Source organism: Alligator mississippiensis, chromosome 1 (genome assembly GCF_030867095.1).
Source record: "Alligator mississippiensis isolate rAllMis1 chromosome 1, rAllMis1, whole genome shotgun sequence".
NCBI classification, from domain to species: domain Eukaryota; kingdom Metazoa; phylum Chordata; order Crocodylia; family Alligatoridae; genus Alligator; species Alligator mississippiensis.
Window position 1 is genome coordinate 418,651,664 of NC_081824.1, and position 24,714 is coordinate 418,676,377.

The 24,714-nt window shown below is 43.9% G+C and overlaps 1 long non-coding RNA gene across 1 annotated transcript in view; it reads left to right on the top strand.

Moving 5' to 3' along the window:
- The first annotated feature begins 636 nt into the window (after positions 1–636).
- Positions 637–24,714, top strand: part of LOC109284117 (uncharacterized) — a 60,586-nt gene continuing 36,508 nt past the window's right edge. Inside the window, exon 1 of the long non-coding RNA XR_002091451.2 lies at positions 637–725. This is a non-coding gene — a long non-coding RNA (uncharacterized LOC109284117). The remainder of the gene's footprint in view (positions 726–24,714) is intronic.

Consider the following 24,714-nt stretch of genomic DNA (forward strand, 5'->3'; position numbering starts at 1 on the left):
AACTGCTTTTAATTTTTCACTGCCTGCTTTTCCCTAAGACCTAAAGAAAAATGCATTGCATTTCAAAGCTTGTCTATTCCAACCATGCAGTAGGTCAAATAAAATATATCACCCATAGAAATCCGTGCCTCTTGCTATGCATGTGTATGTTATATGCATGCATGCACGTGTACAACACTTGATAGCATAGAACCTGTACCCTTTCTCCCCAAGACCAGCTGGGGGAAGTTGTGGTGTGCATTATATATGAGGAAAAGATCCTTAAACTGGGAACAGGGAGGGGCTGGAGTAGTGGCAGTTTTAACAGCCACACCTCTGAGAGCCATGCTGGCTAATGCTGCTACTTCTCCCTTCCTCTCCTTTGCCCCCCACCACCAAATTTGCAGATCCAAGGGGAGCCCCGCTCCTCAACTGTGCACTGAATTGGGATGGCATGCAGGATGGCATGCAGGGTTGGTCTGTGGCCTGGGTGGTCTGTGGCACAGCACAAAGCCCCAGACTCAGCACATGGCTCCAGAGCCAGTGTGCTGGATCAGTTCCCTTTGCACAGCCCCACCACTAGCATGCCTGGTTGGGCTCCATCACACAGCTCCACCCCTCAGCTCCCAGTCTCAGCATGTGGTGCACAGCCCTCAGACCCTGTGCCCAGTGCCGTGCTCCAAGCCCTGGTGCACAGCCCTCTGCCCTGGTAACCCAAGACCTCTGGTACTTGCCTATACTCCAAGGTAAGTTTTTGGTTTCCTTGTAGGAATATTTGAAAATAAGGGTGTGTGTTATATTTGAGAGGTATATTATAGGTGAAAAAATAGCATGTGTGTGTGTGTAAATTCACTCTACAGCCATGACATACCACACATTCATGGCTGCAGGGCATTTTTAAGATGGCTGATCATGCAAAAAATTAACCTTCAATAAATCAGCTATTTCTAGGACAGAACACTGTAGGAAACTTCTGTTCTAATTTCCTGTGAGGGTCAGTTTTTTGCATGCACATTTGCAGCCCAGCCATGCCCATGGGGCTATCACAGAGGGGAGAATCTCCTCCCTGTGCAGTGGGAAAGGGACGGGGAGAAGGAGGGAGGGATGTGGTGAGGCAAGGTATCTCTGCCGGGGTCTTGAGGACAGCCATCCTGGGCCCATGAGACGAGGGGCACTATTCTCCCCTCCCCCACCTCCCCCCACCTGTGCTCCGGCCATGATGAAGGTCATCTGGCAGCTGTATGCTGCCACTGTCAAGAGACTCAGGCAGGGAACTGGGGAAAGCGAGCCCCCTGCAACTTGTGGGCTTATCCTGGCTCCCCCAATACCCCAGCTGGGGTACCTGGTGGGAACTGTAAGGCAGGGAGGCTCCCTTCCCCCATCTCCCTCTGACCCCACCCCTGCCTACCCAAACCTCTTGACAGTGGCAGCACAGCTGCTGGCCGGGCTTTGCCATGGCAGAAGTTTGGGGGGGGGGGGCAGGTGGAGTGGAGTCCCCTTGCCTTGCAGGCTCTCCCCAGCTATCCTACCTGGGGTGTTGGGGCAACTCGGCCAGGCCTGTGACAAAAAGGGGCATCATTCTACACCCACCTCCAGCATGGCAAAGCCTAGCCAGCAGCTGTGAGCTGGCAGCTGTGTGCTGCTGCTACCAAGAGGCTCGAGTGTGGAGTACAGGGTAGCTGGGGGTGGTGCACAAGGTAGGGGGGCTCCCTTTTGTGCCTGGAGCTGGGCCAGGGTAAGGGCAGAGCTGGAGAGATCGGCAGCTCAGCAGCCTCCTGGGAGGCTACCAGAGCATCCCCACCTTCTGGCCAGGGCCAGTGCAAGCAAGCTCGAGCCCCCCTGAACCAAGAGGCAAACATCTGTTGGATTCAATGGTGCTCTAACTAATGACATTTTGTGTTAAGCGCCATGAGTTAGTGTACCTCCCTGACAGGCTATAGGGTCTATAGGCACCCTTAGGCTTAGGTCAGCCTGCAGAAAGATGCAACCTTTGATCCAAAAGCTACAGAACAAAGCCCATCTGTGCAGGAAGTACTGGAGGAATAGACAGTCGAGGTCATGTTGCACTGAAGTCTTCTTTACACAGAAGACTCCTGTAGCTTAAGAGCCCATAAAAAGATGCAATGGGTGGTTGTGACAATAAGTCACAATAAGTGACAATAAGAGAAGGATTAGGAAAATTAGGGAATGTTATTAAGACACGGTTACAGAAGCTAACAAAAGTGGACATTATAAAGCAGTGCATAGAACTAGTAACAGATAACTTCCATTAAAGTTGATAGAAAATGCTTACAACTCCCGTACACTTTGATAAACCCAAAATGCACAGGGTTTTCCTTGCTTAAAGAGCAGTATGCGCAGAATTGCAGTCTTCAAAACCTGCAGATAGGATCTCCCCTTTAATTTTCCACCATTTTAATAATAATAATAAAAAACCTTAGCCTCTTTCCCTAGAGATAAGAGCCTATTTGAAAATGCAGTTTGTGACAAACTGGACACATCTACATATGCAATAAATGCATAGGAATAAACTCTGGTCCTTATTACGCCAGAGTTTATTGCTCCCAGGTGTGCTGTTTGCATGTGAGCCTGAGATCGCAGCATATTGAGCAGGGTTGGAGCAGCGCCAGCTGGCAGGTGGCTTGGGGGGCCAGCTTGCCAGCATGGGGACGCTCCGAGCCAGCTCAGCGTGCTGCACATGAGGCTGTCTGGGGCACAGGGTATTCCAGTGTGGGGCTAGTTGGCAGGCAGCTCCTGAACTGAAGAATCCTTGTGCCCCAACCTGTTGGCTCAGCATCTACATGTGCAGTGCTGCAGAGTGAAAAATTCTGCAGCAAGACAGTACTTGGATTTAGTACAAGTACTATCCTTCTGTAGAATTAATTATTTTCTTGTGGTCCAAAAGGGCTGAACATGTAGATGTGAGACTGTTACTGTGGAACTAATTAATCTGCTCTGCAGTAAACATCTTGTGTAGACACTCCCGCTGATCACGATAGTTAGAGGGTTCATAAGACTTCTAAACTTCTCAGGTTATGCACAAAGCCATCCTGTACCAGCTAACTAGGGATTTGGATCCAAAAGAATAAGTTCTTTGACACTTGGGAAAGCTCCAGATCAAGTTCACAGCTGTAAGAAGTCAGAATATAGTGCCATCCAGAAGCTGCTGTTGATAGCTGTAGAACCAGTACAAGCTGCGTACTGCTGCTTTCCTGAAGGCAAGTGCTTCTGCTGAGAAGTCAAAAGCCTTATCTACATTGCCTTCATACTGCCACCAGAACTACCTCAAGAATTATTTCCTTCCCATTGATGCCAAATCCTAGAAATGAAACAGAGTAGATGTGTGCTACTTTCCAAAGGTATGCTTTTTAGCCACAGAGAGAGTTGGCTCAAAAGTGTCTCCAGCAAGGGACTGGCTGACAGGTAACACCCTTTATCTCTATCACCATTTCTCTTTATGTATTTTTTTTTTAGATGTGGGCAATTTCTTTCCCATTTTTTGTTCTTAAAAATTATGCACCTGAATTCATAAGTGTAGATATAGGTGTCTAACTTTAAGGCCAATCTTTTTATAAGTGGGCGTACAACTTCTGTGCCTTATATTCCATCTCTGTATAACAGGGATAATAATTACCTACCTCTCACAAAGGCTGGAACAAGGAAATCATAAGATCATAGAAAATTAGGGTTGAAAGGGACCTCAGGAGGTCACCTAGTCCAACCCCCTGCTCAAAGCAGGACCATCTCCAACTAGATCATTCCACCCAAATGCTTATTTTGTTTGGGTATGAATGATTATTGGGAAATGCTTTATACACTCTAAAACTCACAACAAGCCTGCACAGATGTTCAGACTTGGGAGACTGAGTAATCATAGCCCCCTAGCTTGTTTGCCTAGCATTTTCTTATAATTCAGAGCCAATTATACAAATGCAAGATTTAACTTCATCATGCACATAGTGGTGATTTCATCAGGGTATCGGAGCATGATCTTAATAGAGACAGGCAATGGTACCCTATACCTAAATCAGCGAGTCCAGTGCAAGAGGTCAAATATGGATGCTCAAATGACCTTCATTTCCTTCATTTCTAATTCCTTCATTTCCTTCATTTCTAATTCACATTCTTCAGCTATGAGGGAAAATAGAATTTATCCCCATAGACATGTTATCTGGATAGAGGCAGAAAGACAAAGGCAAGAAAAGGTGCAGTAAAAAGGTATTTTCTTAAAGCATAACATAAATCATAATCTTAATACTATGGCATGCCATCATTTGTGATAACTTCATTTAATAGATATTAAGCTGGCTGCATAAATACTAAATTACATGTAATATATTCATTCATTTTTATACATTTCAAATGTCAGATAACTATTTAGAAGGAATTTAGTATTAATTAAGGAACATAGTCAATTATTCATTCTGTATGTGGAATCAGTATTCAATGTGCTCCAAGTAGTATTTATAAATCAAACATATTTAGTATTTCCACAGCTTGCTTCCTTTTTCTGTTACTTAATTGATTTTTTTTGTTCTGAATTGCATTTCTCTTTCCTCCCCTACATAACTGCAGAGTTGTTATGATTAGGAAATATATTCTTTATTACAAAATCAGAACTGAATTTTGTATTATAATGGAAAGAAATTTTACACTGCTTAGGACTGAGCAATATTCTGTTGTACTATGGTGGCTAAAAGAAAATGATTCTGTCACTGAAGATAGAATGATGAAAGGTTCCCATGGTGATTTTCAGTGGATTCATATGTAATACCAAGTATCAAATAGAAGACATTAAATATTTGCCAAAAGAGGTCATTTTCCTAATGAACAGGATTTAAGAAGAAAAATAAACTACATTCTACCATTTTGAATTTAAAATAAAACACAAATATTCAATAGGATAAAGAAACCTACAAGTTGTAACAATGAGAAAGATCTAGAGGTGATCATGGTAACTATAGGCCAATTAGCCTAACTTTTAATCCCAGGGAAAATCCTGGAAAAATTCATTAAGAATTCTATATGCAATAGGCTTGCAGAAGGTAGGATTCTGAACGACAGTCAGCATGCCTTTGTGGCAGGCAGGTATTGTTTTACCAACTTCATATCCTTTTATGATCAGGTAACTCACCACCTAGATAAGAGAGAAGAGGTTGACATTGTATACCTTGACTTCCAAAAATACTTTGATCTAGTATCTCACGATGTTCTTGTGAGAAAATTGGAGGATTGTAGGCTTAACTGTGAGACAGTTATGTGGGTACGAAACAGGCTGTGGGCTAAGACCCAAAGAGTCCTAATGAACAGTCATCCTGGCAAGAAGTGGCCAGCAGTGTCCCACAGGGGTCAGTGCTTGGTCCAGTACTTTTTAACATCTTTATCAACGATTTTGATGTGGGGATGGAGAGCTCACTGGCCAAGTTCGCAGACGACACCCAAGTTATGGGGAAACATGGTCACACTTGAAGATAGGCTACAGATACAGGCAGATCTAGACAGGCTAGCAAGTTGGGTGAATTGGAACTAGATGAAGTTCAACACTAAGAAATATAAAGTGCTCCACCTGGGGACAGACACCCCCCTACACACCTACAGGCTTGTGGCACCAAACTGACTAGCACCACAAATGAAAGGGACCTGGGGGTAATAATAGACCACAGTATGAATATGAGCCAGCAGTGAGATGCTGTAGCCAGTAGGGCAAATAATACTCTGGCATGCATCAAACAATGCATCTCCAGCAAAACCAAGTGATCCTTCCACTCTACTCAGCATTGGTGCAACCACAGCTGGAGTACTGCATCCAGTTCTGGGCGCTGCACTTCAACAAGGATGTGGTAAAGCTTGAGAGAGTCCAGAGAAGGGCCACCCATATGATCAGAGACTTGCATGGCAAGTCATACGAGAAAAGGCTGAGGGACTTGGGATTCTTCAGCCTGGAAAAGAGAAGGCTGAGAGGGGACTTGGTAGCAGCTTACCACTACATCAGGCAGGGATGATGCATAGGGGGTACACGTGGGTGCACGTGCACCCCCTGAGTGTGGCGGGGCACCCCCTGCAAAAAGGTGTCTGCAGGTGCTCACTGCTCGCCACCTGCCACTGATACCACTGGTGGTGTCTGTGGGTGGTCTGCAATTCCCACTGGCTGCTGCCGATGCTGCAGGCAGCAGGTGCAGGTGGTTGCCAACCCTTGGTTGGCACTCACCACCTCCCCCAACCACCGACAGTGGCAGCGGTGTCTACGGGAGCTCCCCTGCTTACCGCTGCTGCACTCCTGCCACGGTCTCCGTGCTCCTGCCGCTGCCATGCCCCCCCAGCCACCGGGGGCATGCGCCATTCATGACATCAGGAGAGTACATCAAGGGCTCGGTGAACAACTGTGGCAAAAGAACAGGTTAGGGACTATTTAAAAAAGCTAGATATATACAAGTCCATAGGGCCAGATGGGATGCATCCAAGGGTGCTGAGAGAATTGGCTGATGAGATTGCAGAGCCATTGGCCATCATCTTTGAAAACTCATAGTGATCAAGAGAAGTCCAAGATGATTGTAAAACAGTAAACATAGTGCCTCTATTTAAGAAGGGGAAAAAGGAGGATCTAGGGGACTACAGACCAGTCAGCCTTACCTCGCTCCCTGGAAAAATCATGGAGCAGATCCTCAAGGAATCTATTTTTAAGTACTTGGAGAATAAGGTGATTAGGAACAGTTGGCTTGGATTCACCAAGGGCAAGTCACGCCTGACCAACCTGATTGCCTTCTATGATGAGGTGACTGGCTCTGTAGATATGGGGAGACCAGTGTGTATTATATTCTTTGATTTTAGTAAGTCTTTTGATACAATCTCCCACAACATATGTGGGGAGTGAGAGGAAAAGCAAGGATAACATTGGACCCCTGCTAAAGCATATGGGTCAACTGACAACCGACGCCCAGGAAAAAGCCAACCTGCTTAATGGGTACTTTGTGTCAGTTTTTCACCAGCCCCAAGGGACGGCTCTGCTCAACATGGTATGAGACCAGCAGGGTGAGGGAGAATTGTTACCCTTCATCAATGTTGACCATGTGAAGAAACACCTTGAGTGGCTGGACACCTTCAAGTCAGTTGGCCCTGACAGCTTACACCCCAGGGTACTTAAGGAGCTGGGAAGCATCATAGGTCTGCCACTGGCACGGATCTTCCAGAACTCGTGGTGTTCAGGTGAAGTGCCTGAAGATTGGAAGAAGGCCAATGTGGTACCTATCTTCAAGAAAGGGAGGAAAGTAGATCCAGGGAACTAGAGGCCCATCAACCTGACGTCTATCCTGGGGAAGATCTTGGAAAAAATTATCAAAGAGACCGTTCTGGGACTAACTTCCAAGGGAAGTGGTGCTGGCTCCTACCCTGGGGGTCTTTAAGAAGCAGCTTGATGCCTACCTGGCTGGGGTCATTTGAGCCCAGTTTCCCTCCTGCCCAGGCAGGGGGTCAGACTTGAAGATCTACAAGGTCCCTTCCGACCCTACTTCTATGATTCTATAATTCTATGATTCATTCTTGACAAACTGGCTGATGGCAACAACCCAAGGGATAGCTAGCATGGGTTTGTTGTGGGTAGGTCTTGCCTGACCAATCTCATCTCCTTCTACGACCAGGTGACATATCACCTGGACAAGGGAGAAGAGATTGACGTCATATATCTTGATTTTAAAAATGCATTCGATCTGGTATCCCATGATCATCTCAGAGAAACCTGGCCAACTATGGCCTCAGCTATATCACAGTCCACTGGCTGGGGAATTGGCTCCAAGGTCGGACCCAGAGAGTGGTAGTTGATGGAAGTCAATCATTGTGGTGCGCCATGACCAGTGGGGTCCCCCAAGGTTCTGTCCTTGGGTCTGTTCTTTTCAACCTCTTCATTAATGATGTGGACATTGGTGTCAGTAGTGGACTGGCCAAGTTTGCTGATGACACCAAACTTTGGGGTAAAGCATCCACACCCAAGGACAGGATGGTGATCCAGACCGACCTTGACAGGCTCAGAAAATGTGTGAATGAAAACCTGATGGCCTTCAACACAGAAAAATGCAAGCTTCTCCAACTTGCAAAGAAAAACCCGCAGCATGCTTATAAGCTCGGCAGTGCTATGCTTACTAGCACCATGGCCAAAAGGGACTTGGGTGTCATGATTGACCACAAGATAAACATGAGTCACCAATGTGATGTTACAGCCACCAAAGCGAGCAAAACTCTGGCTTGCATCCATTGATGCTTCTCTAGCAAATCCCAGGATGTCATCCTCCTACTGTACTTGGCCTTGGTGAGGCCACAGCTGGAGTAGTGCATCCAATTCTGGGCTCCACAATTTAAAAAGGATGCAGAGAAGCTTGAGAGAGTCCAGAGGAGAGCCATGTGCATGATCAGAGAGCAGGAGAACAGGCCTTAAGATGAGAGGCTGAGAGTTATGGGACACTTCAGCCTGGAACGTCACAGGCTCAAGGGGGACCTGGTGGCTGCCTATAAGTATATAAGGGGTGTACATCAGGATCTGGGGGAACACCTGTTCACCAGAGCACCCCAAGGGCTGACAAGATCAAACAGTCACAAACTCCTCCATGACCATTTCAGGCTGGACATAAGGAAGAACTTCTTTACTGTCCGAGTTCCCAAGGCCTGGAACAGACTGCCACCAGAGGTGGTGCAAGTACCTACTCTGGACTCCTTTAAGAGTCAATTAGACATTTATTTTGCTGGGATCCTGTGACCCCAACTGACTTTCTGCCCCTGGAGCAGGGGGCTGGATTCAATGATCTTCCGAGGTCCCTTCCAGCCCGAATGTCTATGAAATCTATGAAATCTATGAACATTCTTGCAGGGAAGCTAAGGTAGTATGGGCTGAATGAATGGGCTGTAGGATGAATAGAAATCTGGCTAGAGCATTGTTCTCATAGGTTAGTAATCAATGGCTTGATGTCTAGTTGGCAGCCAGTACCAAGTGGAGTGCTGCAATGGTTAGTCCTGGAGCTGGTTTTGTTCAACACCTTCATCAATGACTTGGAAGATGGCATAGATTGCACCTTAAGCAAGTTTGCAGATGACACCAAGCTTGGGGGAGTAGTAGATACACTGGAGGGTAGGGCTAGGATTCAGAGTGACCTAGACAAGTTGAAGGATTGGGCCAAAAGGAATCTCATGAGGTTCAACAAGGATGGAATTGCAAGTGCAAAGTCCTGGACTTAGGATGGAATAGGCTGGGGGTGACTGGCTGGGCAACAGCCCTGCAGAAAAGAACCTGGGTGTTACAGTGGACAATAAGCTGAATGAGCCAACAGTGCACCCTTGTTGCAAAGAAGGCTAACAGTATCCTGGGCTGCATTGGTAGGAGTGTTGTCAGTAGGTCATGGGAAGTTCCCTTCTATTCAGCACTGGTGAAGCCACATCTGGAGGACGGTGTTCAGTTTTGGGCTCCCCACTACCGAAAAGATGTGGAAAAATTGGAGAGGGTCCAGTGGAGGGCAACAAAAATGGTGAAGGGCCTGGGGGACATGACTTATGAGGAAAGACTGAGGGAACTGGGCTTATTTAGTCTAAAGAAGAGGAGACTGAGAAGGGATTTAATAGCAGCCTGTAACTATCTGAAGGGGGGCTCGAAAGAGAATGGATCTAGACTGTTCTCAGTGGTGGAAGATGACAAAACAAGGAGCAATGGTCTCAAGTTAAAGTAAGGGAAGTTTAGGTTAGATATCAGGAAGAATTTTCTTGCTAGGAGTGTAGTAAAAAACTGGAACAGGTTACCCAGAGAGGTTGTAGAATCTCTGTCCTTGGAGGTTTTTAAGACCTGGCTAAACAAAGCTTTGGTTGTGACGATCTAGTTGGGGATCTACTGTTGATGCTGGTACATGCAGTGCCCTGGGCACTTTTAATTAGTGTGGCTTTTGGAGCTGTGTTAATTAAAGCACTGCTCCCCGCCTCCCAGAGCACGCCTTTAGGTAGCTGATGTCACAAAGGTCCTTCCCTCTGCTTCATGGAAGTGTTGTGCTGTTAAAATCCTTCTCTGGAATTTGGATGACATTTATTTCATTTTCTCACTCTTCTGAGCGAGGTAAATCCCCCAAGGTAAACCTGTGACTAGAGAAAGAACTCGAATCCAATTATATTCCCATACAAATTCAGTTCCTTTTCTATATATAAATTGATACAAATATCATCCAAGGATGCTGAACAAAGGTTACTCCTCAGTGAGTGATCTAACACATGAAAGAGATAAGACAACTGTTGAACTGGACCTTTCCCAAGCAGGTTTCTTTTTTTGATGTAATTTTAATAATTCATAAGCTTTCTTGCACAGTATTTGATTTCTTTTCTAGGATGTGAAATACCCAAGACAAATTAATTGGTTGGCCTACATCTTAGCATGCATCTCTAAAGAACATAGCCCTATTTCAGGTCTTATACTATATATTTTCCTGATTCAAAAAAGACACACACACATCTGCACCCCCACACATGCACAAATTGGCTCCTAAGTCCTTTCATGTCAGGAAATGATATTTTCAAGTTCCCATTATTAAAAGTAAAACAAATTAACCTTTAGTAAGGGACTTTGCATTTTTTTTAATATATTCCTCAAAATGTACACAGGCATTTATACATGCTTAACTTTACAGTCTTCAGGTAGTAATACTGAAGTCAGTAAGATTACTCATACTAGAAAAGCAAGGGTTTTTTGTTGTTGTTGATATCTTGTATTGGACTAACTGTATACTTGGGAGAAATGTAAGACAAGCTTTCAGCACAAAGGCATCTTCAAACCTGGGGCTATAGAAGGGCACTCTGTGCCTGAAAGCTTGTTTTACACATCTCCCAACTATATAGTTAGTCCAATAAAAGATATAATAAAAAAAATGTTGCTTCTCATTTCCTGGACCAAAAACACAAGTTTTGCTCAGCTTCTGGGTGTGGGCACACCTCAGCTACTACCTACTTCTGTGTTTGCAATGTATCCATGAGCTTATAAGCAGTAGTGAATCCAGGTGCCCTGGGGGAAGGGGGCTGCACCCCTTCAGTTAAGCTGTGCTGTCTGTGCACAATAAGCTCTGAGGTCATGGCTGGGTTAGTGCAGGCTCCTGCAAGAGCTCCACACGAACAATGAGCTCCAAGCTCACAAGCTGATTAGGCAAGGTCTGATCAGAGTCCCTCCTTTTACTTGGCTCTGTAGCCCAGATGTTGACAACTGCTGCTCTTCCCCCTTTCCTTCCCTTCTGCATTTGCTGGCAGAGAGAAGGATGAATACCAAAGGCTGCACTCAACCTCTGGTCTCTAAAGTCATGTGAAAGCAGGGGTTCTGGCCAGACCCCACACCAAGGGGTCACGTGACATAGCCAAAGGGGGTCAGCTATGCTACTGAACCTCCTTTGGACCCACCATTGCCTATAAATCACAAGGGCAGGAAGCCCTTCACTGTCAATCCCACATTGTCAAGTTTCTGTCTTCTGGTTGGCTGATAGCAGTTTTGCCCTAGCAGTGCAAAAGTCGGCATGGGCTGGAAAACTCAATTGAAAAGCTGGGTATGTTAGCCTGTACTGAACCATGGGCTGCTGAGGCTAAACAGCTCTTAGTAGCCATGGCAGTGAGTTCAAAGGCAGCTTAAAGAGGCCTACATTGTACTTTTTAATTTTAACATTCACTATTTTTATATTCAATGTTTCAGTGATACTATAGTACAGTTAGTATACAATAGAAAAATATATGTATATCAAACTCTTGATCCAAGGATCTCATCCAAAGTATGTGTAGCTTAAAGGTAGCTGAGGCACATGTACACTATACTTCTCAGTTTTCAAAACCTGAATTCAATTAAAATATTGTATAGCTAGATTGATACAATACTACAGTGCATTAGTCATTCAAGGACCTCATTGAAGGTGTGTGCGTGTGTGCATGCATGCATGCGTGTGTGTGTGTGTGTGTGTGTGTAAAACTCATCTCTGGTTGTCCTCTACATTTCTCAATACTCATTTCTGATGGGGCTTTTAATTGCTCATTTCCATTCCAGGTACTTTCTTAGGATATATGTATATCCTAACACACATGCGTGTGTGTGTGCATGTGCGTGTACCCATCCTAGCGTTATACTATATAGATAGATAGATAGATAGATAGATAGATAGATAGATAGATTTAGATATAGATATACATAGTGTTAGGATATACATATATCTTAAGAAACTATTCACAGTGGAAACAAGCAATTAAAAGACTCATCAGAAATGAATATTGAGAAATGCAGAGGACAACTGGACATGATTTAAAGAGCACTTTACTCTCTTTTATGACCAGAGCTGGTTGTGAAGCATTTGATGTTTTTAGTAGTTTTCTAAATCAGGCAGAGGAGTGCAACTAACTAAGAAACTGCAGTGCAGTAATTTGAGAAGTACTGCACTGACTATAAAAATGAAGCATAGGAGCTTTTTAAAGAGAGAGTGCAAAAAGAAGGGAAAACATAGAATTTGTGATTGATATAAACCTGAAGAATCTTGCAGTTTTGGAGGGCTAACTCAATTCCTTCAGATCACAATTCAGCTTTGAGATAATGCTTTAGCTCATAGGAATTTTTCATAACAACAATAGACAGTTTTGCAACAGAAGACAAGTGGACCATCAATCAGAAAGTAATGAAATATTTATTAGGTTGGAAACTGCAGCACAAACAACCATGCTGCCAGAAACAGTAATCCTAGCCCAGAAAAAAAAGTCACAGATAAATGTAAGTGAATAAAACTTGAGTCTTCTAGTGGTGAATTTACTTCCACTAAGGGAGAATGTGAACTAAATATGTGAGTAAATAACAAACTAGAAAAGATACAATTTATTATAGTGCCAGGAAAATAAATGCCTGTTATTGGCTTAAACTTACAGGAAGCCCTTGCTCTTATCAAGGGGGTGAATTGGAAGGCATGGGACCAGTGCTTTTGAGGAAAAGTCTGAGGATGTCTTCCAGGGAATAATGAAGATATCAGACTACAGAATAGAGCTAAAGAAGGCCAACTGCCCCATCACACAGGCCTCCAGGGAACTTCCCCTCTCCCTGAGGCAGACTCAAAAAGAGCTGGATAGGCCCAGTGTTTTGGAAACCGTAGAAGGCATAAAAGAATCCGGGTGCCATCACTGTCACTGTAGGACAAAAAAGAAGACTTGACTTTTCTACAGACCCATAAGAACTAAGATAAATATAAAAGTGATAGTATTGGAATGATGTAGTCATGATAGTTCAGGAAATCCATGAGAGGCAAGAATTTTGGGGGTGATATCTTTTATTAGACCAACTATATAGTTGGGAGAGATTTTAGACAAACTTTTGGGCATAGTTTCCTTCCTCAGGTCATCATGCATGTGAAGCACTAAGAAGAACTGATCAGAATTTCTCCCAGCTGTGCAGTTGTTCCTCTATAAAAGAAGGTCATTTTCCATTTCCTCTCCAAGGGCAGCATTTTTGGGAGAGATGGCTGATGACAAATATTTGTCTGTGCCTGATCCATCAGAAGAATTCAAGCAGATGACTTCGAAGAAATAGAGGACATCTTTGTGCATCCTGTATGTGAGACTTTTTTTTCCCAAACTCCTATTTAGATTGCCTGGGGGACCTGTGGCTTTTCACCTAGAAATAAAGCATTTTTTAACAACAGTAGAGGGTATTAAAGTTTATATAGATGATGTTTTGAGCAAGGGAGATAAAAAAAGTGTGGATGCCAAGCAGCTCTCAGATATTGAAAGCACTTGAGTTGGTGAGGGACTAAACAAAAAAACATGCACATTCCCTGCAATGGAAATAACATATTGGGGAAGACATTAACACAGCAAGGTACTGTGAAAGAAGAGGTGACACTTTGAATCCAAGGAGGGTTCAAAGGGAGTTTTGCCTTTTGCCTGAGAAGGCCTCAGGAAGGCAATAACCACAGCATTAAGACACCTGAAGATAACTAACCTGAAGATAACTAATGGATCTATTCATGTTGGTACAGGAGGAGAAGGGAAAAGAGTGGGAAAGTAGTATGTAGTAACCTGCATTTCTATGCAGAAGACTCTTTTCTGGGAAACTTGAACATTTAATACTAACTAAGCTTCACTCTCCCCTGTGAATGAATAGTCACTGAATGTTTTGTGAGACTCACTAGACTGCCTTTTGGGCTCCCAAGAGAGACAAAGCCCCCCCCAGTTTAGGGTCCTACAAGTTGCCCTGCTTTCTGTTTCCTGCCGTGTACTCCTTGTCTGATTTCCTGCTCTTCTTTCTGCTTCCTACCTTATCTGCTGCTGTGCTGCCTATCTCCTCCCTGACTGGCCACGCCACAGACAGAGGCTGTCCATGCCACTTGTGCCACAGGTTAGCCCCTAAGTAGAGACCCCTGTGCATTAAGGGGTCCATTACAACCATTAAGGATGAGACTGTGAGCCGAGTGGCATATCCCTACACCCCCAAGAAGCTTCTAAGGTCAGGAAATGTGGCCAGGGAACCATTATCTTCTGCTACCCTCCTGATCTAGGAGAGTGAAAATGTGATGTGAGTGCTGTGCTAACAGCAGCTGAGATCTTGAGATGCCTAAAGCAACTCTCTCCCCAGTGTTTTCCAGCTTAGCTTCACTGGCTGATATTTTGTGTGGGAAGGCAGTCTCTAAGCATTCCCCATCTACCTGCTTATGGTGGGGGAAGGTGAAGCAACATACAGCGCCCTTTTACTCAGTGTACTGGTAGCTCATAGCCCTGCGCAAGGAGTAAAGAGATACTATATTCCCCTTGTGTCTCTGTGCAGACTTGTAGTCAAAGTTGCAGTGTATTCTGAGAAGTTTCTTTTTCCACAGTAGAGATGGATATTTTATTGTCCAAACAGGCTTTTGCCTTTGAGATAGCGTTGAACACAACTGAGAAATTGGCTTTCCATCCCTGAAGAGAAGTTGGGAAGCAACAGTGCAGTAACTGAAACTGCTCTGCTTAGTATAGAGATACTTTGAAAATGTAACCCGTTCCACTAGGATCCAGAAGTGCATTTCAGCTCATTTTGGATGAGGCTTACTGCTCATTCTTAGCTACATTTAATATGTCCACAGTAATTTTAACAAAAATGTACCAAGCAGCAGAAACTCTGCTGTCTACACAATTGGACTCCAGTGAGCTGGCAAGTCCATTCAATCTATTGATTTCACAAGCTTCCAGGACTGCTTGAGTTAGATTAGGCTAGCTATAATGTTGCTATTTTATCTTCTATCTAAAACTTGTATAAGTTTCCTCATATATAAATGCAAGTTCCTAAGTTATTGGAACCTAAAAAAATCTTGTTAAAACAGAATAGCCCTTGTCCCTGTTCAAAATTATTTATCACTCTAGTAAAATATGCATTTTACTTCTACAGAAGAACAATGGGAGCCGTGACCTATTGTTTATAGCAAGGGGTGGAGCTGAATCACATTTGAAGTCTTGTGATTAAGCAACATTTTATTCGGGATCAGGAAGAGAACAGATAATAGATCTGTTCCAGTGAGATTACACAGAAGCTTCTACAGATTGTGATCCAGATCTTCAGTTAATATAAATCAGAGCAGCTCCATTGAAGCAAATGGCACTCTGCAGATTTACATCAGCTGAAAATCTACCTTGCAATGGTGAGTAGCTGAGGAGGTTGCAATTTCTCTGAAGAAAGATGATCCAAGAAACAAAAAGATCCAGTCATTATAGAGTCATGAAGGGCTGCTCGAAGGGCAAAAAAATAAGCACCCTGTACTGGAAAATGGGAAAGGAAGAAGCAAGGAGAAAAAGTATAAGTTTTCCTATACAGAAAAGTAAAGGGCAACAAAAATCTGAGATGAGTGGATGCAAACTGAGTAACAAAATGAAAATACGACTGCCATTCTGAAAGCAAGAGGGAAATATAACGATGCAACATAAGAGCTGCCATTTACTGGGTCAGATCACAGGTCCCCCTTGCCCAGTACCCTGTCACACAGGGGCAGTAAACTGATTAATAAATGCCTCATTGCGGCTCCAAGCACCTCACAACAACACTAAAATTGCTCGTTTCACCAAGTTCACTGGAAATCAAGGTTACCCAGCACTTCGTTTGTCTGTGCTTCAGGGCCAAAGTGTTTTGAAAGTACTCATCATTTTTACTCAAAAAGTTCCATTATTGAAAAGTGGCATTTCATAATTTTTGTGAAAATGTCCATTCCTTGATGTTTTGTTTTTTCAATAAAAACAAAACATTGAGAATATCTGAACAGAATCATTTTTATGGAAAAAAAACAAAGAAATATTTTGACCATTTCTAATTTGCATACCGTTTCCACTGATTATCACAGCTAATTCCGTAAATAATCCCAATGAAGTCAATTAGAAGAGAGACAGTCATTATTATTAAGAGAAACAATTAACGCCTGATTATTGTACCATGACTCACACTGAATAGCACATTTCTTTATGACTGGCTGCACTGAAATCCATGGGAACATTCATGTGAGCAGCAAGAGGCTCACAATCTGGCTCTTAGGAAGTAACAAAGATCTTGTGGAAACAGCAAATGCTAAAAAGCAGGGGATGGGGATACTACAGCATACTTGGAAAATGAAGTGATGGCTGACATAACCTTCTGCATTTTAAAACAGTACACTATTAAACTAGTGTCCCTGTATTTCATAGATTTCATAGACATTCGGGCTGGAAGGGAATCTCACAAAATCATTGGGTCCAGCCCTCTGCCCAGGGGGCAGGAAGTCAGCTAGGGCTAAAGGATCCCAGCAAGATAAGGGTCCAAACGTTTCTTAAAAGTGTCCAGAGTAGGTGCTTGCACCACCTCTGGGAGGAGTCTGTTCCAGGCCTTGGGGGCTCGGATAGTAAAGAAGTTTTTCCTTATGTCCAGCCTAAAATGGTCTTGTAGGTGTTTGTGACCATTGGACTTTGTCATCTCTTGGGGTGCTTTGGTGAACAGGTGTTCCCCCAGATCCTGATGTACACCCCTTATGTACTTATAGGCTGCCACCAAGTCACCCCTGAGCCTGCACTTTTCCAGGCTGAAGAGTCCCATAGCTCACAGCCTCTTTTCATAAAGCTTGTTTTCTTGCCCGCTGATCATGCATGTGGCTCTCCTCTGGACTCTTTCAAGCTTCTCCATGTCCTTCCTAAATTGTGGAGCCCAGAACTAGATGCAGTACTCTAGCTTCAGCCTCAGCAAGGCCAAGTACAACGGGAAGATGACATCCTGGGTCTTGCTTGAGATGCATTGTTAGATGCAAGCCAGAGTTTTGTTCACTTTGCCAGATGTGGTATTGCATTGGTGGCTCATGTTCATCTTGTGGTCAGTCATGACCCCGAGTCCCTTTCGGTCATGGTGCTAATGCATGTTGCACTGTTGAGCCTATAAGTATGATGTGGGGTTCCCCCCTGCCCCCAAGAACCAGGGGCCAGCAAGCCATTCAATGCTAGCAGGAGCTGGGGATACTGAGTCCCAGAGGCAGGTAAAACTTCCCCTTCTCCCCGCCCCTGCTCTGTGGGGCATGGTATCTCCCTCCTCTCCTCCCCCTCAGGGTTTTGCACTAGCCACAAAACTTGCTAGATTTGTATCTGTTGGAGGCATAACTATTTAGCTTGCTGGTTTTGCTGTTTTCTCCTTCATAGGCCATATCCTGTTTGTCAGCTTTGTAGGCCAATACCACAAGCACCATAATGAAAAAAATGTGAGTTTTATTATGACTTGGGGATGATGGAGTATAAAAAAAATACAGCAGTATGTCCGATTTATACGTCTGGCAACCTCAGTGCTTTTGTGATGCATATGCTTTTGAGTACCATGGTCCTGGAAGCTGAAGACATTTGTAAACTTATTAAGGAGGAATATTCTTAGTTTTGTTCCTCAGCCTTTGCAGAGTTCAGCACTTCTGTGCAGTACTGAAGGAGCAGTTTTCTATTTCCATTTCCATTCAGTATAATCAGCAATTGTGTTTGGGCCCCTAAATTCACTCCTGTGTGGTAAAATGAGTTGAATTAAAATGAATAATACCACATTAGCTCAAATTTAAAACAATCCTGAGTGTTAGACAACCCTCCAATAATTTGATTCTATATACCTCCTGCTCCTCCCAGCCTTTGCTTTCCCCATCTTCTCTCCCCACTCCCAGCCTCTGCTCCCTTCTCCCCGTTGCCCTTACTTTTGCTCCATGCCAGCAGGCTCCATCCCTGTTGTAGCCTGGGGCACTCAGCACAGATCCAGCCCAACCCCTGTAGTAGGAAGCTGAGCTGTACACTACTGCTGTGGGCTGGACTGGGGCTGGGCTCAGTGCCCCAGGCTTCATATACCTGTAGCCTGGCAGCACAGAGAAAAGGTAAGGGTGTGGGGGTCAGGGAGAGGGGCATGTAGGGGAGCAGAGGCTGCATGGAGCTGGGATATGGGCAGAAGAAGCCACAGGGGCAGCAGGGAGAAGTGGAGGGTGGATCTGCGGCATGGATGTGGCTGCGGCTGCAGCCACAACTACGGTCCAGGTCCCTGGTAGGAGCTGGAGTCTGAGCCACATCAGTCGCCTATTCCCCCACCACCATCCTACATAATCATGAGGGGCTTTCCCCGGGCTCCCTCCTCCCCCCCCCCCCCCCCCCGGTATTAAATGAGGAAAAAACCCTTGTTTTAAAATCAAGTAAATACAGTATTCTAATCCTATCCAGGGCTTAAATGTGTCAAGTCATTTTCTCTCTTCTTTTTTAATGAAAGAAAAGCTTTGCAGAGCTTTTTCTTGCAAAGAGTTTTATAATCAGCTGCAACCTCCTGATCAGTCTATGAGGTAGACTGATATTTATGCTACAACTGTAATGTAGTGTGCATATGCTGTACATGTAGTACATATTTGTAACGTGTTGGATAATTTTGCTTTAGTTCATGCTACAGTCTGTAAGTGGAGGCCCCTCATTTAAAAATGTTTAAATTTGCAGTTTTCAGATAGTTGCTTAAATGTGCACTGTACAGTTAGAAACAATGACTTTCCTTGTGACTCTACTTTTATTGTATGGCTCAAGTGAAGTCACTCAAGGTACAGGAGCAGAGCAATAAAGGAGTCTTGCTATGGCTCCAGAATAGTGAATTTGGGTATGTCTACAAAACAGTGGCATAGTGCTGACTGCCGAGGCAATTAAGTCCTGCCAGGCTCTTGATGCTCCACAGGTATAAACCCCTGAAAAGAAATAGTAACGGCACTCATGGGTCACTCATTGCAGCTTTATGGACTATCAGGTTTAGGTGGATCTTTTGCTTTGACTTTTTGACAAATAAAATCAGTTGAGTAACATCAGCATAAAACTGAGATAACACCATGGTGGAGGAGGCTTAGAAACACTATAAACAGGCCAGGTTTTTCCAAATGTTGGTGAAAATTCATGAGCTCTTAATGAAACACTGAGCCTAGCTTTGAACAAACTGAGCAGAACTTAGCCATGTTTTCAATGTTTTATGAAATTTTGGTTCAGTCCTAGGTTCTTTGCCTCAGAAAATGTAAAATCCGTAAGCGGAATCAAAGCTTTTCATACAAGATGTATCAGGCAATGAAAAAGAGAGCCCTGCCTCTGAACATCCAGTGGTCCCTACTCTAGACCTGATTTGGAGCTGGGATTCTCACATCCCACATGCTTCTGTAGTCCTCAATCTATAGAGACAAGTGTCTCTCCCTTTCCCTTTCTCAATTTTTCTTGAAAAAAAATAAAAATTTCTAGTTTTTTTTCCCAACAGGAAATTAAAAATAAAATTAACATTTCTTATTTTAGGGACGGAAATGGAATATTTGCCCTCTAACCAGCCATAATAGGAACAATGAATGACACCAGTTTTAGATGACTGTAAGATGAAGAACATACAATGTGTTATTTTCATTGAGTTCAGTTAGACTCTCCTGTTTAGAGAGTCATTTGACCTGTAAGTGAAAATCAAAACTAACTAACCCACCCCCAAGAAAACAAGTGTGAACCTCTGCAAGATGAATTACCCACATTTCATACAGTTTTCCAACTTTTTCCTAATCACTGTTACTAAAGAATCAATTTTTATTCAGATAAAGGTCTAATTCTGCTAAGCTACAACACAATATTTGCCTCAAACTGTCTAGAGAAAGGCACAAGTTGGAAGGTGCTAGGTTTGGCAATAGGACCATTTAATTTTCTTTCCTAAATCTAAACTGAAACCAAAATGCTTTGAATCCTGGTTCCAATTTATCCAGGAGGTTGAAGATCAGAGAGAAGAAGGAAGTTGGAATTTAACTTCTTGCCTTTTTTATTATTTGACAACATAAATAGGTTTTAGATATAGACAGAGTATAACCAGTAATCTCCATTTATGGTAAATGGTGAGGATCTGCCCCACTGTCTGGATTAAAGTAATTTAAATGTGGCAGAGCCCTTAAAGTAGGGATGGGCAATTATTTTGGCTGGAGGGCCATTTAACAGGTTTTCGTGAGCTGTTGAGGTATAAAATTGATGATGAAGACATGATTTTAACAAACTATAGATAAAAATCAAATTGTGCTAAAAATCAAACATCTACTATAAAGTATTTTAATTTTATTTCAAAAAAAAATTTTTGTCCTGATTTATGCTATTCTGAGTAGTGTGTATAGAGATGACTGCATAATAGCTCAAAATAAAGTCTCTCTCCCAAGGAAACCAAAACCAGCCAGCAGGACACTTGGCCAAAGTAGGATGCCCCCACCTCAAGAAAAGCCTTGCCAATACCCATCCAGCTCCCAAATCACAAGAGACCTCCTGTCTCAGCCTCCACCCCAACACGCTCCTCAAGAACTGCCTGCACCCTAAACCTACCTTGCCCCCAACTCCTTCCCATCCACACTTGCCCCTTACAAAGCCTAGGAAGCCCTGAAGTCCCCACAGGCAGGCTGTGCCCACCCGCAGCCCCAGGAAGTTCCCTTTCCTCCAGAAGCCCCAGCCCCAGGGTGCTGGGGGCAGCCTCACCTGGGCAGATGGGATGGGAGACACGCTGGCTGCAGCTGGAAGATGTCAGGTGGCTTCCTAGGAATTTCAAACTTTTACCTTTATTTTTGGAACTCAAACTCTTAATACATACACATGTATTTGTGTACATATACACACAATAGTTTTCAGTTCAGAACTTTAACAAATGAATGAGCATACACATCTTCTCAGTTTGCTTAAGAGTCTTTAAGGCTGGGGTGGGGAAATATAGTCTGAGGAGTCATATCTGGCCCGCCAATTGATTCTGAATGGCCCAACAGCAAGCAGTGCGGGCAGTAGCTATGGCTCTGGCCTCTGCTGGTGCCACAGGGGATGCTCAGCAGAAGCAGCCCCTCCAGCCCACCTGCCCAGCACCATGTGGCAGGCCCTGGGTATGCTGCACTTGGGCCCCGGTACCCTGCTTAGGCTGGGCCAGCGGCACCCCACCTGCCTGCAGCTTGGAGCTGGCAGGAGCTGCACGGGGTGCTAGAACTGTGCAGCAGGTGCTCCAAACCTGTGTCTGGAGGTGCCAGAGTTTCCCCAGCACCTCCCAGCAGGTGAAGCCCCAGTCCCAGCTCTGCCCCTGCCTTCCACCTTGCCCCACTAAATGCTGAGAGCTGACCCAGTGCCCTATGCTTTTTCCTACATACTGTCATTTAAGCAATGTGTTGTTTTGTTCACCAATACTACTACAGGCAAAAAGACTTAAAAAAATATTCGTTATTTATTTATTCAGCGCTTCAGTATGTCTTAAACATCTTAAGTTCGGCCTATTAATCTACTGATCACACAAAACAGACCTAGATATACAAGGCACTTTATTTTTAATACACTGGGGTATTTCATTTAGGAGTGGAAACAGGTGTGTGTCGGGGGGTTGATTATTCTTTCTAGTCTGAAATTCACATTTAATGCAGTACTTTGTAAGAGACTCTAAATAAAAACAGTGAAGAAGATTTAGAGAGAGAGAGATTGATATGATAAGATACCACCATTATATTCAGGAGTCCTTTACATTCCATTTCTATTCCCCCCCCTTCCCAATCCTCCCCTTATATTGAGAGAACTAACATATGATTTCAAATGTTTTCTTTCCAGGAAGCACAAAACTTGATGCAAAGGACCAGTTTATCTCTTAAGCTACTTGGAAGTTGGTCAGTCTTCTTGTTCAGTGCTATGCTGGTCTTGGGAGGGGAACAGTTAGGTACTGATGGTGCTATGGTTGTGGAAGAGCATTAAGGAAACATTAATTGCACCTGCAATGATGCCTAAATGAATTAGTTTTAATTTAAAGGCAATTGGAATTAGACACCTAAATTTTTAGGCATTTAAAAAAAATCTCTCACACTGCTTGCATAGCCTTGAAAATGTCATGTCACACCACTCATCAATACATTATACATCAATGATAGACACATACAGACACACAGTATATAACGTAAAGGGTGGCAGATGTTCTCTGTACATTAAGGGCACTGACAGACATGTAGGTTCCCACTCTCACTCATGGCACTTTGCATAAAGTGCCATGAGTTAGAGAGACCCACCCCCATACCCAACAAACATTGATCTGTTGGGCTGGAGGAGGGAATTGAGCATGCCTGTCCCGGGATCAGGGCTGGGCTGATGCAGCCCTGGCCCGCTTCCCAGCTCTGGTGCTGTCTGCAGGAAGTGAAGGGGGGAGAGAGGTGTGGGAGCTGAAGACTGAGGTTTGTCCAGCCTGAACTGAGGAAGGGGTGGGGGCAGGGAGGGGCTGTGAGGTGGGGAGGCTCTAATCTACCCACTCTCCTCCAGCTCAAACTGGATAAATCCCAGCCCGCAACTCTTCCTCCTCCTCCCCCTTCCTGCTTCTCCCCAGGGGCAGGGCTGGACTGCATCAGCCTAGCCCTGACTGCACTGATAAACCTACCCTAGGGAACACACATTCCCTAAGGTGCTCCACTTTGGAGTGCCTTCACCTGAGCCCTCATTTGATGAGAATTAATTTGTCACAACTTTTACAGTGCTCTGCAGCCATGCACATGTGTCAGGGCCGAGCTATAGAGTGCCTTCAGGGGGCCAATCTCATGACAAATGTCATTTCTGTCAGCGCCTTATGTCACTTTAATTCTGGTAGGTTTTACATTGTCTCTGTATTGTTTCAGTTTACTTATTATACATCATTCTCTTTGGTTATATTTATTAGACTCATTTGTTTCAGACTGCTATTTTTGTGTAGTTATTTTCATTATGTATGCTTAATTGACTTGTAACAGAAGGAAACTCTTTTAAATATTTTTAGCAGGCACATACCATTCTTGGTTTAAATTAGACAATTGTTTATAAATCATTGTAGGAATGGCGCCGTGAGAAGCATTCCCTTCATAGCACATTTGTTTGTTTTTTTTCTTTTTCAAGAGTAACTGAAGCTTTTTTAATTTAGTCCATAGTCACCTCTTAGTTATACAAAGATTAATTTCATTTAAATTGAGGCAGATCAGTATAAAGTCTATACGTTGTTGATAACCTCAAAATAGATCTTAAGTTGTACTTAAATAGTGCATGGGCTCTACTTTCTGATACCCTTTGTGAGTATCAGTAACAAGAGGTAGCATCAGGAGGCTGAGCTTTGCTCTTCAGGCCAGATTTCTGGGTGTAAGCCCAGACAAAATTGTCATTGAAACACATCTCAAATGACCATTTTGCCACCCTACCTGTTTAGAATAGGCATGTCTATTTGGCTTCCCTCCTGATCCTAGATCAGTTGCACACATTTGCTCCCACTCAGCCTGAGAGACCAGAAACTAGGTAGAAAAGATGTCTTAAGAGCACCTTTCCAACAACTGTGTTCAGGCATTCCTGAGTCTGAGGGTCTGAGGGCTGCCTGGACGAAGCCATGTAGGCCCACCTAGTATGTTTTTAATTTTTCTATTTTGTCCATAAAAAGGCATTTTATGTTCTATGTATATTAGACACTTGCATTCATCTTTCTGTGAAGGGATCTGCATACAAAAGGGAACTATTAATGAAGAAAAAGAAAATGAGGGACCTGAAGATCTCTCAATGTAGCAGAATCTTTATCATCTCTCTTTATGTGTTGTTTGTTTTTTAATTGAACATTGACTTTATTTAGATTTTGCTTCATGGGTTTAATTGACAGATGTAGATTGTGGGGAATGGTACCTTTTAAGCCAAGTGCTATGTTATGCAATGACTTCTAATATGCTATTGTGATTGCTTAACACTCAGCCACTGAACTGAGTAGGCACATAGTTGAATCCAGGACTTTACAAAGGGGGTGTGAGAGCTGTGACCAGTACTCTGAGGTGACTGCGCTCCCTCTCCCAGCTCCTTTCCCCCTCCCACTGGAGTGAGCAAATTGCACCACAAGAGTGACAGCAGAGGAATTTTATTTCTGCACCAGTTAGGAATATGTGCAGAGAGGAAGAACCTTCCCACCATAGCCACTGCTGCTGTCCCAGGCTGATTTCAGCTTCTGCACAGCCTGGCTGGAGTGGGGCAGGAGCATCTCTATGGCTCCCCTGCCCCCAGGGTAGCTGGGGACAGTGGCAGCACTAGGGAAGGTGGGGAATGGGAGGGGAGAAGACATGCCATTGAGCACTGAAGGGAAAAGCGTGGAGATTCCTACTTGCTTTGGCACTTAAAAAGAGTCCCCCACTATTGCCCACAATCCAATCTGGAAGGGAGGTGCAGCTGTGCCACTGCAACCCCCTAGATCCACTCTTGAGGGGACAACATGGATGACAACTAGAGAAAGTTAAAGAAGCACTT